This window comes from Pristiophorus japonicus, unplaced genomic scaffold, assembly GCF_044704955.1.
Source record: "Pristiophorus japonicus isolate sPriJap1 unplaced genomic scaffold, sPriJap1.hap1 HAP1_SCAFFOLD_323, whole genome shotgun sequence".
NCBI lineage: Eukaryota > Metazoa > Chordata > Chondrichthyes > Pristiophoridae > Pristiophorus > Pristiophorus japonicus.
Genome location: NW_027253030.1, coordinates 712,970 through 719,294, shown reverse-complemented (window position 1 = coordinate 719,294; position 6,325 = coordinate 712,970).

The following is a 6,325-nucleotide window of genomic DNA, read 5'->3' as shown; positions in this document are numbered from 1 at the left end:
CAGTGCTCGCTTTCAGTGCTCGCTCCCATTGGTCCCAGTGCTCGCTCCAAGTTCCTGCTCCCTGTGCTCGCTCCCAGTGCCCACTCGCAGTGTTCAATCCCAATGCTCCCAGTGCTCGCTGCCAGTGCTCACTCCCAGTGCTCGCTCCCAATGCCCGCTCCTAGTGCCCGCACCCATTGCTCAGTCCGAGTGCCCGCACCCAGTGCTCACTCCCAGTGCTCCCAGTGCACGCTCCCAGTGCTCACTCCCACTGCTCCCAGTGCTCGCTCCCAGTGCTTTCTCCCAGCGCTCGCTCCGAATGTCTGCCCCCAGTGGCCACTCCCAGTGGCCGCTTCAGTGCCCGTTCCCAGTGCCCACTCTCAGTTGTCACTCCCAGTGCTCCCCGTGCCCGCTCCCAGTGCCCGCTCCCAGTGCTCCCATTGCCCGCTCCCAGTGCTCACTCCCACTGCTCCCAGTGCTCGCTCCCAGTGCTTTCTCCCAGCGCTCGCTCCGAATGTCTGCCCCCAGTGGCCACTCCCAGTGGCCGCTTCAGTGCCCGTTCCCAGTGCCCACTCTCAGTTGTCACTCCCAGTGCTCCCCGTGCCCGCTCCCAGTACCCGCTCCCAGTGCTCCCATTGCCCGCTCCCAGTGCCCACTCCCAGTTCGCACTCCCAGTGCCTGCTCCCAGTGCTCCCAGTTCCCGCTCCCATTGCTCAGTCCCAGTGGTCACTCCCAGTGCTCGCTACCAGTGCTCACAGTGCTCGCTCCCAGTGCGCAGTCCAGTGCCCACTCCCAGTGCCCGCTCCCAATGCTTGCTACCAGTACCCCCAGTGTTCGCTCCCAGTGGTCAATCCCAGTGCTTGCTACCAGTACTCTCAGTGCTCGCTCCCAGTGGCCACACCCAGTGCTCGCTCCCAGTTCCTGCTCCCAGTTACCAAACCGAGTGCTCACCCCAAGTGCTCCCTGTGCTCGCTCCCAGTGCCCACTCCCAGTGCTCAATCGCAGTGCTCCCACTGCTCGCTCCTAGTGCCCGCTCCCAGTGCTCCCAGTGCTCCCAGTGCTCCCTTCCAGTGCTCGCTCTCATTGGTCCCAGTGCTCTCTCCCAGTTCCCGCTCCCAGTGCCAACACCCAGCGCTTGCTCCCAGTGCTCGCACCCAGCGCCCGTTTCCAGTGCCCTCTCCAATTGCTCCCAATGCTCGCTCCCAATGCTCCCAGTGCTGGCTCCCAGTGTCCATTCCCAGTGCTCACTCCAAGTGATCACAGTGCTTGCTCTCAGTGCTCAATCCCAGTGCCCGCTCCCAGTGCTCCCAGTGCTCACTCACAGTGCCCACTCCCAGTTCTCACTCCCAGTGCCCGCTCGCAGTGTTCCCAGTGCCCGCTACCAGTACCCCCAGTGCTTGCTCCCAGTGGTCAATCCCAGTGCTTGCTACCAGTACTCTCAGTGCTCGCTCCCAGTGGTCACGCCGAGTGCTCACTCCCAGTGCAGGTTCCCAGTGCTCGCTCCCAGTGCCCGCTCCCAGTGGTCACTCCCAGTACTCACTCCCAGTGCTTGCTACCAGTGCTCCCAGTGTCCGCTCCTAGTGCTCACTCCCACTGATCCCAGTGCTCGCTCCCAGTGCTTTCTCCCAGCGCTCGCTCCGAATGACTGCTCCCAGTGGCCACTCCCAGTACTCACAGTGCCCGCTCCCAGTGCTCTCAGTGCTCCATCCCAGTGCCAGCTCCCAGTGCCCACTCTCAATGCTCACTCCCAGTGCCCGCTCCCAGTGTCCGCTCCAAGTGTTCCCAGTGGCCATTGCCATTCGTCGCTCCCAGTGCCCGCTCCCATTTCTTGCTCCGTGTGGTCACTCGCAGTGCTCGCTACCAGTGCTCTCAGTGCTCTCTCCCAGTGGTCACGGCCAGTGCTCACTCCCAGTGTAGGTTCCCAGTGCTCGCTGCCAGTGCCCAGTGCAGTGCCCGCTCCCAGTGCTCCCTCCCAGTGGTCACTCCCAGTGCTCACTCCCAGTGGTCACTACCAGTGCTTGCCACCAGTGCTCCAAGTGCTCACTCCCAGTGTCCACTCCCACTGCCCGTTCCTAGTGCCCGTTCCCAGTGCCCGTTCCCAGTGCTCGCTCCCAGTGGGCACTACCATTGCTTGCTACCAGTGCTCCATGTGCTCACTCCCAGTGTCCACTCCCACTGCCCGTTCCTAGTGCCCATTCCCAGTGCCCAGGCCCAGTGCTTGCTCCCAGTGCCTGTTCCCAGTGCTCGCACCCAATGCTCCCTGTGCCCGACACCAGTAGTCACTAACAGTGCTCGCTCCCAGTGCTCGCGTTCAGTGCTCGCTCCCCTTGGTCCCAGTGCTCGCTCCCAGTTCTTGCTCCCTGTGCTCGTTCCCAGTGGCCACTCGCAGTGTTCAATCCCAATGATCCCAGTGCTCGCTGCCAGTGCTCACTCCCAGTGCTCGCTCCCAATGCCCGCTCCTAGTGCCCGCACCCAGTGCTCGGTCCGAATGCCCGCACCCAGTGCTCACTCCCAGTGCTCCCAGTGCTCGCTCGCAGTGCTCACCCCCACTGCTCCCAGTGCTCGCTCCCAGTACTTTCTCCCAGCGCTCGCTCCGAATGTCTGCTCCCAGTGGCCACTCCCAGTGGCCGCTTCAGTGCCCGTTCCCAGTGCCCACTCTCAGTTGTCACTCCCAGTGCTCACAGTGCCCGCTCCCAGTGCTCTCTCCCAGTGCACAGTCCAGTGCCCACTCCCAGTGCCCGCTCCCAATGATTTCTACCAGTACCCCCAGTGCTCGCTCCCAGTTGTCAGTCCCAGTGCTTGCTCCGTGTAGTCACTCCCAGTGCTCGCTACCAGAGCTCTCAGTGCTCGCTCCCAGTGGTCACGCCCAGTGGTCACTCCCAGTGTAGGTTCCCAGTGCTCGCTGCCAGTGCCCAGTGCAGTGCCCGCTCTCAGTGCTCTCTCCCAGTGGTCAGTCCCAGTGCTTGCTCCCAGTGCTCGTACCCAATTCTCCCTGTGCTCGACAGCAGTAGTCACTAACAGTGCTCGCTCCCAGTGCTCGCTTTCAGTGCTCGTCCCCCATTGGTCCCAGTGCTCGCTCCCAGTTCCTGCTCCCTGTGCTTGCTCCCAGTTCCCACTCGCAGTGTTCAATCCCAATGCTCCCAGAACTCGCTGCCAGTGCTCACTCCCAGTGCTCCCTCCCAATGCCTGCTCCTAGTGCCCGCACCCAGTGCTCGGTCCGAGTGCCCGCACCCAGTGGCCACTCTCAATGCTCACTCCCAGTGCCCACTAACAGTGTCCGCTCCAAGTGTACCCAGTGCCCATGCCCAATCATCGCTCCCAGTGCCCGCTCCCATTGCTTGCTCTGTGTGGTCACTCCCAGTGCTCGCTACCAGAGCTCTCAGTGCTCGCTCCCAGTGCTCGCTCCCAGTGGTCACTCCCAGTGTAGGTTCCCAGTGCTCGCTGCCAGTGCCCAGTGCAGTGCCCGCTCTCAGTGCTCTTTCCCAGTGGTCACTCCCAGTGCTCGCTCCCAGTGGTCACTACCAGTGCTTGCTACCAGTGCTCCATGTGCTCGCTCCCAATGTCCACTCCCACTGCCCGTTCCTAGTGCCCGTTCCCAGTGTCCAGGCACAGAGCTTGCTCCCAGTGCCCGTTCCCAGTGCTCGCTCCCAGTTGTCACTCCCAATGCTCGCTCCCAGTTCCCGTTCCCAGTGCTCGGTCTGACTGCCCATTCTTGGTGCTCGTTCCCAGTGCTCGGTCTCACTGCCCATTCTTGGTGCTCGCTCCCAGTGCCCATTCCCAGTGTCCAGGCCCAGTGCTTGCTCCCAGTGCCTGTTCCCAGTGCTCGCACCCAATTCTCCCTATGCTCGACACCAGTAGTCACTAACAGTGCTCGCTCCCAGTGCTCGCTTTCAGTGCTCGCCCCCATTGGTCCCAGTGCTCGCTCCCAGTTCCTGCTCCCTGTGCTTGCTCCCAGTTCCCACTCGCAGTGTTCAATCCCAATGCTCCCAGAACTCGCTGCCAGTGCTCACTCCCAGTGCTCCCTCCCAATGCCCGCTCCTAGTGCCCGCACCCAGTGCTCGCTCCTAGTGCCCGCAGCCAGTGCTCACTCCCAGTGCTCCCAGTGCTCGCGCCCAGTACTCACTCCCACTGCTCCCAGTGCTCGATTCCAGTGCTTTCTGCCAGCTCTCGCTCTGAATGCCTGCTCCCAGTGGCCACTCCCAGCAGCCGCTTCAGTGCCAGTTCTCAGTGCCCACTCTCAGTTCTCAATCCCAGTGCTCCCAGTGCTCGATCCCAGTGCCCGCTCCCTGTGCTCACTCCCAGTGCTCCCTTTGCTCACTCCCAGTGCTCACAGTGCTCGCTCCCAGTGCTCGCTTCCAGTGCTCACTCCCATTGGTCCCAGTGCTCGCTCCCAGTTCCCGCTCCCAGTGGCCACACCCAGTGCTTGCTCCCCGTGCTCCCAGTGCTCGCTCCCATCGCCCGTTCCCAGTGCCCACTCCCAGTGCTCCCAATGCTCGCTCCCAGTAACCCCAGTGCTCGCTCCCAGTGGTCAATCCCAGTGCTTGCTACCAGTACTCTCAGTGCTCGCTCCCAGTGGTCACGCCTAGTGCTCACTCCCAGTGCAGGTTCCCAGTGCTCGCTCCCAGTGCCCAGTGCAGTGCCCACTCCCAGTGCCCCCTCCGAGTGGTCACTCCCAGTGCTCGCTCCCAGTGCTTGCTACCAGTGCTCCCAGTGCTCGCTCCCAGTGTCCGCTCCCATTGCCCGTTCCTAGTGCTCGCTCACAGTGCCCGTTCCCAGTGCTCGCTCCCAGTGCACCCTCCCAGTGGTCACTCCCAGTGCTTGCTCCCATTGCTTGCTACCAGTGCTCCCAGTGCTCGCTCCCATTGTCCACTCCCATTGCCCATTCCTAGTGGTCACTCACAGTGCCAGTTCCCAGTGCTCACTCGCAGTGCTCCCAGTGCTCGCTCCCAGTGTCCGCTCCCATTGCTCGCTCCCAGTGCCCACTCCCATTGGTCCCAGTGCTCGCTCCCTGTTCCTGCTCCCAGTCCCCACGCCCAGTGCTCGCTCCCAGTGCCCGTTCCCAGTGCCCGCTCCCAGTGCTCCCAATGCTCACTCTCAATGCTCCCAGTGCTCGCTCCCAGTGCCCACTCCCTGTGCTCACTTCCAGTGCTCCAGTGCTCCCTCCCAATGCCCGCTCCCAGTGCTGAAACCCAGTGATCCTAGTGCCCGCTCCCAGTGTCCGCTCCCAGTGCTCGCTCCCAGTGCCCGCATCCATTGCTCCCATTGCTCACTCCCAGTGCTCGATCCCCACTCCCAGTGCCCACACCCAGTGCTCACCCCCAGTGCTCCCCATGATCGCTCCCAGTGCCCACTCGCAGTGTTCAATGATGGAATCAATTATTAAGGATGTCATAGCAGTGCATTTGGAAAGAGGTAATATGATAGGTCCAAGTCAGCATGGATTTGTGAAAGGGAAATCATGCTTGACAAATCTTCTGGAATTTTTTGAGGATGTTTCCAGTAAAGTGGACAAGGGAGAACCAGTTGATGTGGTATATTTGGACTTTCAGAAGGCTTTCGACAAGGTCCCACACAAGAGATTAATGTGCAAAGTTAAAGCACATGGGATTGGGGGTAGTGTGCTGACATGGATTGAGAACTGGTTGTCAGACAGGAAGCAAAGAGCAGGAGTAAATGGGTACTTTTCAGAATGGCAGGCAGTGACTAGTGGGGTACCGCAAGGTTCTGTGCTGGGGCCCCAGCTGTTTACACTGTACATTAATGATTTAGACGAGGGGATTAAATGTAGTATCTCCAAATTTGCGGATGACACTAAGTTGGCTGGCAGTGTGAGCTGCGAGGAGGATGCTATGAGGCTGCAGAGCGACTTGGATAGGTTAGGTGAGTGGGCAAATGCATGGCAGATGCAGTATAATGTGGATAAATGTGATGTTATCCACTTTGGTGGTAAAAACAGAAAGACAGACTATTATCTGAATGGTGACAGATTAGGAAAAGGGGAGGTGCAACGAGACCTGGGTGTCATGGTACATCAGTCATTGAAGGTTGGCATGCAAGTACAGCAGGCGGTTAAGAAAGCAAATGGCATGTTGGCCTTCATAGCGAGGGGATTTGAGTACAGGGGCAGGGAGGTGTTGCTACAATTGTACAGGGCCTTGGTGAGGCCACACCTGGAGTATTGTGTACAGTTTTGGTCTCCTAACCTGAGGAAGGACATTCTTGCTATTGAGGAAGTGCAGCGAAGGTTCACCAGACTGATTCCCGGGATGGTGGGACTGACCTATCAAGAAAGATTGGATCAACTGGGCTTGTATTCACTGGAGTTCAGAAGAATGAGAGGGGACCT